The following is a 13,775-nucleotide window of genomic DNA, read 5'->3' as shown; positions in this document are numbered from 1 at the left end:
TTTTATTTGGATATACAAAAGAAGGAAAAAATCTGAAACAACAAATCACTGGATGGATTGGTGTCTTGTAAGACTTATGAACTACTAAATTTAGGAGAGTCATTTTACTCTTGCTGTTGTATTGCAGGCTCTTATGCAAGAGTCAATAAGAAAAGAAAAAGTAAGTTACTTTCTCTGTGAGAGCATGTACAAGTACATAAAATAGGTTCAATTAATCTTTTCAACTACTGAATTTACTCTGGATAAACAAAGCATGTATCAGATTATACATTCTAGAAAGGTAATCAGCCTTTTAAAATGCTTCACAGTTCTGCTTTTCTCATTATTGTATTTCAGATAGTTTTCTGAATAGGAAAACTGTTCAAGTAAAATGTTAAATGGCATTCATTTGTCATTTTCTTGCACAGACCAAGCAACATCCTGCTAAATCTCAAGATACGTAGTCATTATGAAGCTAGCATTGAACTGTTCATCTTTTTTTACTCTTTTTCTGAGGTAGTCCTCCTTTTTAATGTTTAATTTCCAGAACTCCTGCTTCAACTGCTAGAGGTAAAACTCTGCAGGAATCACACAGATGATTAAAAACAGAGGACCATCACAAGCTAGTGATTGAGCTGTGTTCAGGAGACCTGTGCAGGCAGCCTCTGCTGCTTTAGCTGTACCTATAGATGTTTCTTCATGGCAACAACCTGTGCTCCAAACCACATCACCAAGATCATGGCAGAAGAAACCTGTAATTTTAGGCTGAGGCATTAATGAGTGGAAACAGATTTTATCGATTCCTTTATATGGTTAATTTTTTCAAGAAGGAAAAAGGAAATCTCTATATTTTTCACGGCAAATTGTTGCAGCAATAACTCAGGACTCTTTGACTTTTGCTATGAATTAGGTGATAGTAAACAATGGAATTAAATAGTCCCTTCCAAGTTAAAAAAAAGGGAAAAAAATAAAATGTGAAATAAAGAATTCAGCCACAAAAGAGAACTTCACGTTGTTCAATGGCACAGCTGTTTGTGCCGGCATCTCAGTTTCAGAGAGTGAGAGATTCGTTACACTTTCATCATTACACACTAGATGCTGTTGCCCACTTTAAAATTAATGCAAGAATTTCAACATTCCAAAGTGTGATTGAATACCACCAATTTATTTTGTTTTAATTCCAAATTTTCTATTGCTTTAGGTGAACTTTGCTATTTACTGCCAGATTTACAGGGCTGGTTGGCTAAACTAGGTTAGAATGATCTTCCTAGGGAATATTAATAATCCTTGTTTCAACATGTCAGAATTGTCAGAAGTTAATTTCATTATTGCTGTCTTTTTGCCCAGGCCTATTGGTTGGTGCAGAGCAGTGATGGAAGACAGTGTACAGTTAGAAAACAACTTGTGCAGGAAACAGCTGGCACCACAATGAAGATTGCCAAAGAACAAGTTGCTGTCACAGAATGCCCCTACCATGTCCCACAGGCCAAACAGGTGAATCATGATCTCATCTCCTACACAGCACTGAGCCGATGTGTTGAAATAGTATGTAACATATTATCTATGTTGTAACTACAGCTGCCAGAGATAGTTTCTTATAAGAATGCCTTGTTGTCACCAATTAGTATCCTGATCAGTTCCAGTTCCATCATAACTGAAGGTAAAAAAAATAATAAATTTTATCAATGATTTAGCAACATCTCTACAAAATGGTTAAGAGCCATAGGGCTGGCATTTTCCTCTGCTCTTTCCTCTCCTCTTTATTAATCCTTTTAGCACCTTTTCCATTTGTTCTGCAGGTTCCCCGGACATCTCAGGTATTTTATCAGATAGGGCAATATGGGCAGAGTGTGAATCTTGTGAAGTTAATGTCAGGGCCCTTGGGGCATTGCAATCCAGCCTTCTCCCCAGCTCTTGTCTGCCTACACGGATGTCCAGCTCTGGCATGGTGCAGCCATTAGCCCGGGGTTGTGGTGTTGGGGTGCCAGGAGGTGCCCATCACCTGGGGCTTTGCATCAGCTCAGCCCCACTGGTTTGTCCTTGTGCCCAGACGCCCAGCTCCTCAGCCAAGCAGCCAGCTATTGTCACTTGCCAGTATTTGGTGGAGGTGCAAACTGTTTGGGCTTCCAGTTACCTTAGCTTTGTGCTGCATGCCTCGAGTCTGATTGTGTGCTGCTCTGCTTCCAGGTCCTGAAATATTACATTGCCAGTACCACTTAACAGTGATCTAGCAGGAGAATCTAGAAAACTGTCAGAAGAACAGCTTTGTGCCATGCTTTCATGTTGAGTAAAAAGGACAGGGAAGTAAATGTCTCTGCAATGGTGAACTTTCCTGCACTGTTTCTCTTCCCTGTTTTTCCATGGTCTTTCTTACTTTAACTGAAATTTGTCCATGCTATGCCTCATTCACATCTGCATGTACTTTTGCTCCATCTGCTCAGGCAGATTGTTTTCCTTTTATTTATATTGAAGCACATAGATGTATCAGAAGCACATCTTAATTGCTCTGCAACTGTCAAATTCTCTATGTGCATAAAAGGAGGGAGAGGGACTTTTTATATGGGCAGACAGTAACAGGACAAGGGGAAATGGTTTTAACTGAGAGAGGGCTGTTTAATTTAGATATTAGGAAGAAATTCTTTTCTCAGAGGATGGTGAGGCACTGTAAGAGGTTGCCCAAAGAATCTGTGAGTATAACATCCCTGAAAGTGGTTAAGGCCAGGTTAGATGGGGCCCTGAACAGCCTGATCTAGTGAATGCCATCCCTGCCCATGTCAGGGGCACTGGAAATAGATGATCTTCAAGCACAAACCATTCTGTGAAACTGAACATGCAGAGAGAAGTTGAGAATAAGCAGAGTAATGATAACCCAACTGGTTACATTTTCTTTTTCATAATAGAATCCAAAGTGATATCTCTCAAAAATTAAACTTTGCTAATATCTGTAGGAATTTGCTTTGCACAAGCTGTTTTTTGTAGGGGACTAAAAAATCGATTTTCCAGTCTTTTTTCTAAAGGCAACTTTATTTATAATCCAAATTGCATCTCTGATGCTATTTTCATACATCTATACAAACTGGAAATATTGTAGACCTGAAGAAATTACCATTTTTTTTCAGGAGAAGAGAGACAAATAAGGATAGGGTAAGTAATTTTTCAGCCATCTGCCTTCTGAAAGCATCCTACCAGCATTTGTGCCTTGAGTTGAACCCCACAGCGTCATACCCTCTAGAGATGAAAATAAGAAAGCACGGACAAAATGGGTAGTGGTATTTGGCTAATGTGTTCTGTCTGATTCTGACTGTATACATTACTATGGCTAAACAATATTTAGGTTTTCTCTGAAGGCCTGCTGAAGTGGAAAATCCTTTGGCAGCCTTGCAGCTCTTATGGCTCCAGGGTAAGTCTCCAGTGGAAAATGTAGCATATAGAACAGAATCAGAAAACTTCACAATGGTAACAGGACGTTTCAACAGCAGTATAACTTTTGAACCTCATATTTTTTTTGGTGAAACAACTGCTTTTGTGAATTTTCAGTGAATGGCATATAAGTGAGCATTTGCATGTACAAAGTTATATCAGACATAGTGAAATAGACTTACAGACTTCCTGATGAAGTCTGTCAGATTTACTAGTGAATTATTTTATTTCTACCGACTTTGTGAACTATCTTGTCGAAGGGCATTTTTGTTGATACAGAGTTTCTGAGTGGCTTAATACATGGCAATAAAAATGAAAAACATTCTAAAGGTCTTTGAGGTATTTCTTTTAAAGTCAAAGACAGAGTTTTCCTAAGTCATGAGTTAGAGTCGAGGCAATTCTAGATAAGCCACTCCTTTTGAATTAAAACATTTTATGGGAATGTTAGGAATATTTGTTTCATTTTAGCACATTTTAGAGATCTCAAAAATGCCTTATTTTTCTAATTTTCCTCTTCTGGACACTTGACTCCAGACTCCCTATCATGTTAGTGAGACAAACTCAAGAGTTTAATGACAGCTGTTGCTGTGACCTAAGAAGGGCTTTGTGCAAGGTGGAAGTTCCGAAGGTGCTTAGCCTTCCTGGGGCATGGATATAAGAGCCAGTGGTACCCTGTGCACCATTAGAAGTACCAACACTTGTCTTCAGCTACAGAAGAGCACCCAACAACTTTTGGTGTTCTCTTTTGAGTGTGGAAAGTACATTAGTCAGACAATTATTTTCCTTTGTCTGCCTGGGCTGGGTTTTTGCCTGGCTTTGGAGTCCAGAAAAAAAAAATAAAAAGAGCATGCAGAGAACCCTAAACCCTTTGGTTGCATCTTTTCATAGCATTTCATGACTTTTTGCTCTTGTGTTTATTTTAAGTTTAAGCTTAAAATAGGATACTTGAAAAGCAATTTTCTTGAATTGTGGAATTTCACAGCATTTTTGGATGTAATTTTCTTGTCTTGAGCTATCTTGTGTGCTGTTTGCACAGCACAAGATAAAAATGTTTCCTCTATCCTCACACTTCCTTCTACTGGATGAAAACAGACATAATTGCTTGACTTTCTTTATATGCAGCTTTTATTTCTGTCTCCTTTTTTTAATTCTTCTCATGTTTCCTGGTTCCAGTACAGCCTCTGCATGACTAATTGATCCATCTTCATCAAGTTGCCATCTGAATAAATGATTGTCACAATGTATAAATATGGTGTTTACTGGGCAATGGCATTTTAAGAGGTATTGTGCACTTCCAATCTATCATGATGGCTTTTTGTTATGAACTGTACTAATCTTAAATATATTTGGCTGCTTTTTCTGCAGGAAAACAAAAAACAGATCTGTGAGTTTTACCTCCAGGACTGTTTTTATCTCCTTACTTCAGTCTCTGGTCATTATTGGTGCAGTTAAGTATGTGGCTGGTGAGTTCTGGAAAATTGGATGTCTGGGGTATTGTTGGTGTCTTTCAAATACACTCTGTATGCTTTTGACTGTACTGGTTTGCACATTTCTAGACCTTTTTAGAGGCATTTTGAGTTTTAGCTAAGGTCTTCATGGTTATGGGGCTAATTTCTAGTGGATTTGTCCTTTGATGGTGCTGAAGTCATGAGCAGAGCCGGCCAGAGGCTGCTTGTCAGTTTTGTTTTCAGAAACTTCTTACTAGCAATTCTGTTCCCAGCAAGAAGTTTCCAGGTTTGTGGTTTCCATATGTTTGATATGGAAATAGTGATTTTTTGCAGGGCCTATATCTGTCTGGCCACTTCAGCTGTGCAGCGATAGCTAAAGTGCCTCTTCTTTGCCAAAGGGGTATGTATCTAATACTGGGGTTTTTTCCCCAGCCTATCCACTGGGAGTGGTTGGACTGTGCTCTCAAGTGCATGTTGTGACACTTGTGGTGTCCTGTGCAGAGTTGGAAGTTGGACTTGATGATCATGGGCTGTCCCTTCTAATTCAGGATATTCCATGACTCTGTGACTCCAAACCCACACCTCACAGCACAGGAAATAAGAACAGTGATCTGATTTCCTGGCCAAGCCCTGACAGACTGCCTTCAGGAGGAGAAGTTGGAGAGTGATTTTTAACAGTGACTCCGTGTCATCATCTTCAGCCTAGCCCTGACTCAAACTATCAATGAACCTGAACTGAATCAGGAAGAAATCTGCATCCCAAGTTTCATGCATGCAAACAACTTCATGTCTCCTCTAAGGCCTTGTGTGGATGAAAAAGCTGTGGTTTGCCTTTTCCCCCAAGACTGCAACACTACTTACATTGCAGTTTTATGGAGTTTTTAATTATTTTGAAAATGGTCTTTCTAGTTCTGATCACTCTTAAAAATGTAGCCAAGCAAGGGTATCATCTATTAAAACAAAAGTCAGCCAGCCAGCCTTTGCTGCTCAGCTTTTGCTACCAATCTGTTACGCCTGTCACAACAAGTTGACAGATTGTCACAATAAATGGCACAAGTTTAGGATGTTGTTTTGTTTAGCCTTCATATGAAGTGCTTTGAAACACATTTTAGTAGAGGAGTGTAATTAAAGTATAGCAAATGAATTCTGAAAGAGGGGAATCAGTTACACAGCAGTTAAAAATGGATAGAATACTATTCTCTATTATTTTTGGTTTACGTGGGGGGACAGCAGATTACCACAAGTGGTTGTGAATACTGAGGAAATAAGTATTGCTAAGGAACTTATTTCCTGAAAGCAAACTAGGAATGTAAATATTTTATTTACTTACTCAAATTACTTAATTGGTAATTACTACTCGTAAGCAAGTTCAGATATTGTGCAGCCTGCCAAATATTCACCCTGTAAGAGGAAGAAAGCCTAGTGTCAGTTCCAAGAAATAAAAATGCCCAGCCATTGGTATATTGGTATATTTTTTTTTATTAGGTATTCCTGTTCTGTCTGATTTTTCACAGAGATCTGATATTTTTCTTTGCCTTTTTTTTTTTTCAACTATTCTGTTCTAAAACCACCTTCATATCTGTCCTGAACAAGTGTGTTTGAGATCGCTCAAAAAATCACCGGCAAGAGAATGAGCAAAAGTCAGATTTAATATTAAACCACAAAGCACAACAGATTTGTTGGCAAGATTCACTCTACTTACAAAGGACAGCTGAGGCACAACAAGGGGGGAAGCAAGCAACAACAAATCCAAACAAAACCTCAGCTATTAAAACAGAAATTAATTGAAACTACCTAAGTGTGTATGTGTGTCTCTGTGTAAAGACAGTGCAAAAAAGAATGAAAAAGAATGCATCTTAAAGCTTAAAAACACTTAAACTGAACAGTACTTTAACCTAACTCATACCTTTGTTTACAGCTTAACCTTAACAATCTAATAGAGAAACAACACTTAACAGCATTTATCCTAAATTATAACATAACCTAACTTCCAGACATATGCACAAAGAGTGCATATGCAGACATATGCAGACACAGTGCCAGACAAGGTACCTGTGGAAAAATTCTCCTCAGAGGTCAGTGAATATACTCACTTCAGATGCTTTTGCATCTGGGTCCCACTGTGTTTATAGGGTTGCATGAGAGCGAACTTTAGTCATTACAATGTTTCATCCTGGCCACAGTTTGGGTTGGCACTTTCTTTGATAGTGTGAGAACAGGAAAGTTATGCCATTCAGGCCAGATAAATATTTTCCAAGGCCTGTCATGGGAAAAACAGAAGCTTGTGAGGAGTTTCTGAGAGGAGACAATAGTTTTTGATAAGCTCAGAAGGATATGAGCCCAGGTGGCATTTTCAAGGATGAGGTCTAACAAGCATTTTCTCAGAGAAAAATGCAGCCTGAGAAGGTGTTAAGGGGGAACACACCACCACAGTATCTCAAGCCATCACTGTCAGCAGCATGGGACATTTGCCATTCAGACATGTGGCCTTGTTCAGCCTTGATCCCTCCTCATCTTGAATCATAGCTCTACCTCTTGTTCCAGTCAAATGCTTTCAGAGGGACTATTCTTTACCTTACTGTACACAGAGGACTTCCCATCCATGCCCTTGTGTTTCTCTGTCTTGGCTTTCTGCACATGCACATTTTTCTTTCTCACAGGAGGTGAATGCCCTTTGATTTCCCATCCCTCTGACTGTATCGTTAGAGTTTTGGCTAATCCTATTAGTTCCCATTTAATTACTTTGATTTGACTTCTTCATGACTGTGTTATTTCTTCTTCCCACTGTACTTCCAATCACCCCCTGTCCTGTCTGGTACTCTACTAGCACTCTGTTGTGCCAGTTTCAGCAGCCCTCTTTCTCTCTCTCCTTTTGTTATTACTCAGTTTTCCATGTTAGTACACAAGTCCCTGAAGTAATAGAGCTTCCATTGCATTTCACTGAAAATTTGAATTTTCAAAGATGTGGATAAGATTTTCCAGGTCAGAGGGTGGTGAAAATACAGATTCTCAGAGTATCACCAGATTCTGATGGGGCAAAAAGGTTCTCCAAATGCTCACTCCTGCAGGCTGGACAAAGAAAAAACCTGCCAGTATTCTGCAACTTGTATAACCTCTGAGATAATCTAAGTGATCCATCAAAGCAGGTTCTCTTAGAGTAGGTTGTCCAGGACCATAACCAGTCAGGCCTTGCATATCTTCAGGAATAAAGTCTCCAGAACCTCTCTGAGCAACCTGCTCAACTGTTTGACCACCCTCACAGCAAAAGCGTGGGATTTTTTAAATGTTTAAGTGGTATTCATTGGGATTATATCTGTGCTATTTGCTATTTATCTGCTCCCTGGGTACCCTTAAGAAAAATCTTTCTCTGTCTTCTTTAGTCCCATTTGTATATAGACACATATGTAATCCTCCCCTCACCCTCCCTCAAGTTGTCCAGAGCAATTGCAGGTCCCTATCTCCTGACAGACAAGGTAGCTCAGTTATTGCACAAGAATATATATAATTCTGAATTTATATTTAACCCAAAGCATATTAATTTAATTTTTCTTATTATAAGTGGTGTGAAGGGACACCAGAATAAGCCAAAATCAGGTGAAGGAGTGATGGGATAACCTATATTAATGGCAATTCACATTATTTTAAGGTTCCTTCATCTGTTTAAATAAAACTGGTGCCATTTCTGAAATTTGAATTGGTCTCAGTTTTCTTGGAAAATGGTTTTCTGTATTTTGTTGCCTTGCGTCTATTTTTGTCTACCACAACCCAGTGTTTGACATTGGTATGGTTTTAATCCTTTAATCATGGCTTCATTGTGATACTCTCAGAGACCTAGAGATGGGGGCTTCATTTCTTTGTTCCTCACGTGCTCATGTTCCTTGCATAACTTTGAAAATTGAAAGGAAAATGCCATCACTGAAAATCACTTTTGTTTCATCTTACAAAGATGAAAATTAACAGACAATCTTTTAAGAAGATAAAATTAAGCATTTTTCTCATTTTCTCTATGCATTGTTATGAAAAAGGACTCAAGGATATACACACTCAAGTCTTCAGCTGCTGTGTAAATTTGTTCCAATTTTTTTGCTTATTCTGGTGATTCCAGAGCTTACTGTTTTGACTATAAAGATGCAAGCAATCCTTGTTAGATTAAAATTGTCTCTCCGTAGCTAAGAGCTTGTACCTCTCATGTTTCATATACAAATGAAAATTAAATATCTAAAAGTACTGGCACTCTTATTCCTAAATACTCTCCATTCTGTTTGTAAGAGGGAAGAGCTGACCTCAAGAAAATCTGCTCTTTAATCTTCTCTAGACAGGCCCGTGTGTCATAGTGCTTTTGACTGGGCAGGCTGATCATCAGCTTTCCAGTGCAATGAAGTATCTTATGAATTGAGTGCAAAAGCTCCTTAAGCAGCAAAGTCTGCAGTTCTGCCTCTCAGCAGGGAGGAATATTGTTTCCTCAAAGAGAATCTACTACAGTGGGAGGCAATTGTGGTATTTAGCACACTTCAGCACTGATCCCCCACAGCTTCAAAACAGTAATTTCAAAGGAAATTTCATGTCATCAGATGGCCAGTGGAAAAAGAAAGAAGCCCAGTAGTAATATAAATGTTCTCCTGCTGGTGTTGTGAGGCAGACAGAGAGAAGGAGAGAGAGGAAAGTGTGGCAGTTTGAACAATACCAGTTTATAAAGGCAACACCAAAAAATGCCATTATCAGCACTCATGTCTTTCAGTTAAATCCTGAATTGCTCTTGAAAGCTTAGACCACAGATAATGACCCGAAGAAGAAGCTTAATTGTTTATGAAATCTTTCATTTCTGCTGTTGAGTGCTTCATAACCCATATTACATTGAGAGTTAGAGGATATCTGTTTATTTTAAAGGGAAATACCATGCACCAAATGTCCATTATATGAGCAGTGTAGCAGAGCAAGACTTCAAGAGGAAATTAACAAGTCTAGTTGCTTCCTTCCATAACTGAAAATGGAAAATGTATTAAAAGTGAATTATTAGCACATTTATTGAAAGCCAGGCATTTTTGAAGTGTGTCAGACTGCACATTAAGTAATCTGGAAACATTGAAAATGTTCACTAGAGAGTCTCAAAATTTTAGGACAAGTTAGCAAAACTTTTTAGTGAAATCTGTCCTCAGTTCATAGATGGTAGGGGGAATTCCTTAATTAGAATAATCAATGACTTAAGGAGACTCTTATGGATAACTCCAGCTGCACAGGGGTCTATAAGACAACCAGGGTCCTAATCACTTGTTAACAGCTCTGACTGTCTCCTATTAGTTTTGGTTTTGTCTCTAAATTCCCCTTGAAATTCATATGTGTTTGGAAATATTGCTGAATTGTTTCTGCAAAATGCAAGGAATTTTGACAAACTTCCCTAAAGTATGAGGACTAGTGAGATGATACAATTTTTAAGGTATTTAAAGTTGGGAGTAGAAGTGTATGCTAGTAATTGTGGGTTTATTTTTTATAAAATATACTACCTTTTTTTAATGTACTATTATTTTGAACATATTTTGCTGTTGAACAATGACAAAGGATCACTACTAGCAGGAGTTTTATGCTTCTTTCTATTTCCTTACTTGACAGTCAACATTAATATTATTTTTTGTGTAATTCACTTGGATGGACAAGAGTTTTTACTTGCCCAACAGAAAATTTTTGAAACATTGTGTAATGGTTGTACACAATGTGTCCTCCTCCCCTCAGATAATTAGTGTACTAAATCTATGCACGTAGACCTTAGGAAATATCACTGTGTCCTGGTTCGGGGCAAATTTGGGAGAGAACCCCCAGAGAGGCTCCTCTAGGAAAGCAGATTCAATTGGCCCCTCCTCCCGACCGGTCTGGGAGAAAATACCTCCTTGGAGAAAAGTGGAAAAAACCTGTTTATTAAACAATAAAACCTAAACAGTATTAATCAGTAAAACCCTTTGCTGGTCCAAAAGAGATGGCAAACTGAGAAAGTCCCTGCCCGGGTTGCAGCTCAGCTCGCTCAGTCTCTGGTCAGTCCCTCGGGGGCCCAGGCCCGGCCCGGTGGGCCCAGGTGTGAGCTGCTCTGCTGGGTGTTCAGTCCAGAGAAGGTTTAAACAGCTCCAGAGAAAAGGGAAAAAACACAGGCCAGGGAACTTCTTTGCCTCAGCTAGCTAAACTCGCTAAAAGCAAAGGAGAGCTCTGTCCCGCTGTCTGTCCATCCACAGACAACACAGTCAGGAGCAGGAATGTGGAGGAGTGAGTGCAGTGTCTGAAAACAAACTGCTGCTTCTTATCTCCCCCCTTCACTCTCTGGAACAAGTCTTAAAGGTGCAAAACTTATTATTCAGCATAAAGAGAACAAGAGAATTGGGGATAACAGCATCATACAGACAACATAGGACACAGTGGTTTTAGTATAGAAAGGAACTAATAAAGGTGGCATCTGCTCTCCATGTTCTTTCACTAGCTGAAGTACTCTCCTGCAAGACTTTGCTTTGGAAGCTGCTGTCTTCAACAGGATTTTCAGATGGCTGCTTTGGGTAGTCAGGCTTGGCTGATAAACTTAGTTGATTAAGCATGTTGCAAATAATGCCGAGGTTGTGGATTTGATCCCGACTTAGGAGCTGGACTCAGTGATCCTCATGGGCCCTTTTCACCTCAGTATATTCTGTGATTCTGTCACTCACAAGCACTGATGTGGTGTGTAGGCTATGCTTATATGCCTGAGCTGTCACTTTTGTTTGTCTGTGGGTTACACTTCTCTGCCTGCTTAATTTTCTTCAGCTAAGCCAAGCAGTGCAGGCTTTTCTGAAATGTGGTAGAAGGGAACAACTGATTGGAGACGCCAGCAGCCCCACACTGTCACTGTCCCAGCTCTGGCATGCAGACACCATTGTCTCAGCCAGAAGTCTGTAATTTAATGGAAAATAAAACATCTCCAGAGCCATTGTTCCCAATTGCAGTTCCTGTCATGTTATTTTAATTACTTGAATTTGTTTTGCAGTTAATCAGGTAATTTATATTCTAGCTTATTCTGTTTTAAAATTGTCTGCTCTTATTTTTCTTTCTTTACTAAATGTGTGAACAAATTGCTGTGGTGCCAATGTCTATATAAAAACAGTAATGAGATATAGATCCCCATCAATATTTTCCATCCACATAAGTTTTTCAAAGTTTAAACAGTTAACTGAAAGTGGTCTGTTGGGTAAAAGGTTTCAATGAAGGATCTCTTCTTTTTTTCTAAACAAGTATTGTTTTTATTTTTCAAATGTATTGCCATTACAAAGGACAATAACTTCTAATTCTTAGGTGTCAGCTTTGGGTATTATTTGGTACCTTAGATTCATGTAAAGTTGTTTCAATGCATGCATACACATGCCTTTGCACCTCTGTGTATGCATCAGGTGTGGGGACACTTTGCTCTGTTTGTTTTAGTGAAAGGAAGGCAAATAACAAAATACAGCCTTTGAACTAACAATAAATTTGTGGTGTTCCATGGATTTCAGCTGAGGAGCTGGTGTGTTCATAATCTCTGGATCAGTTTTCCTGGTATGAGGCTGCTCTGTATGAGGGAGAATAGAGCTATGTAGTCCTTGGATGCTAGAGGTATATGATAGGCTTGTAACAGCTAAAAGCCTCTGATCAGGTGGATGTGAACTTCATCTTAGTGGACTATGATTTGCTTTGTGACATGTGCAACATCACATGTCTGATGTGTGTCCTGGGGAAAAGATCACCTCTTCTACATGACTGGATGGCAAAACCTTTTTGTAGTTATAATCAAGCAGCAATTATTTTGTTGGAGGGTAAACAAGATAAATGTTCGTGAATTAACAACTGCAACATCATTTCTTATTTCACTACTGGAGATGTACACCAGGGCCTAAAATGCATCTGCCATTCACTTTTAAAGCAGTTCTAGTTGAGGCTGCACCAGAAGAGTTTGTTCTGGGTGCTCCAGAGCTAATGTTGCTACTCTTATCTCTAAAGAGCTCAGACCCTTGTGTCCTGACAGAAGCTTCCATCCTGCTTCTTTCCAGATTGCCTCCACCTCTCTCGAACCTTAGGGCCAATACTTCTCTGGGCTCCAGGAATTTCTGTGCAATTGGTTTTGTGAAAAAATCAGTGTCCATCAAGTTTAGCTTTTTCAAACTATGCCCCACTAAGAAGCATTTTCTGTGACCTTTTGGCTCCCAGTGCTGATGAACTGTTGTTGTGCCATTTCCCTCATCTGCAGTGCTTGTGACATCAGTGAGGACCACAGGATTACCTGCAAGTCTGTGCGGAAGGACTGAGCCTGGCTGACAGCAGGTTCAAGCACCAGTCTTTACAAATGCTTAAAGCTGATCTCTTCACTTGGCTACTTGGGCCTGCACCACCTGTTGATCTATTAATTATTTCACCCCACTGAAAATCTCTTTGGTGTGTTTCTTTATGCTTCATAGTTTTTGAGGGTCAGCTTGAACTGTTTTGCTTTGACTGCACAGACAAATACTTTGGTGTGAATTATCTGGCACTTTTACACATTTTATTACTGCTGCTATATAAGTGTGAAACCCTTTATCTGCTGCCAGTAGATCTCTCCTTCTGTCTTTTGCTTCTTTGTCTTTGTTTTGCCTTGAAATTGCTTTAGTTTTCACCTTCTGTTTTATATTCTTTACCATCAACTGCCCTTTTCTTACAGATAATGCATATTCATATTAACCCCTCCCACCATCTATGTCTTTCCATATTTTTTTGTTCATTGGATTTTTTTAATACTACTTTGGCCTATGAGATTGTTGCATTTACAGAAGGGAGTGAGAGCTGGAGCAGGTGCTGTAAGCCTGCTGTAAATTTGTATTACAATGGAGGTTAAACTAGGTGAACTGATGGTCTTTCCTTGCCTGAACATGTGTCAAGAAGGCATGGGGTGAGAGAGGAATTCAGAAACAA

The sequence above is a fragment of the Melospiza melodia genome, chromosome Z, assembly GCF_035770615.1.
Source record: "Melospiza melodia melodia isolate bMelMel2 chromosome Z, bMelMel2.pri, whole genome shotgun sequence".
NCBI lineage: Eukaryota > Metazoa > Chordata > Aves > Passeriformes > Passerellidae > Melospiza > Melospiza melodia.
The sequence above is the reverse complement of the archived record's forward strand: the minus strand, read 5'-3'. Positions refer to the sequence as shown.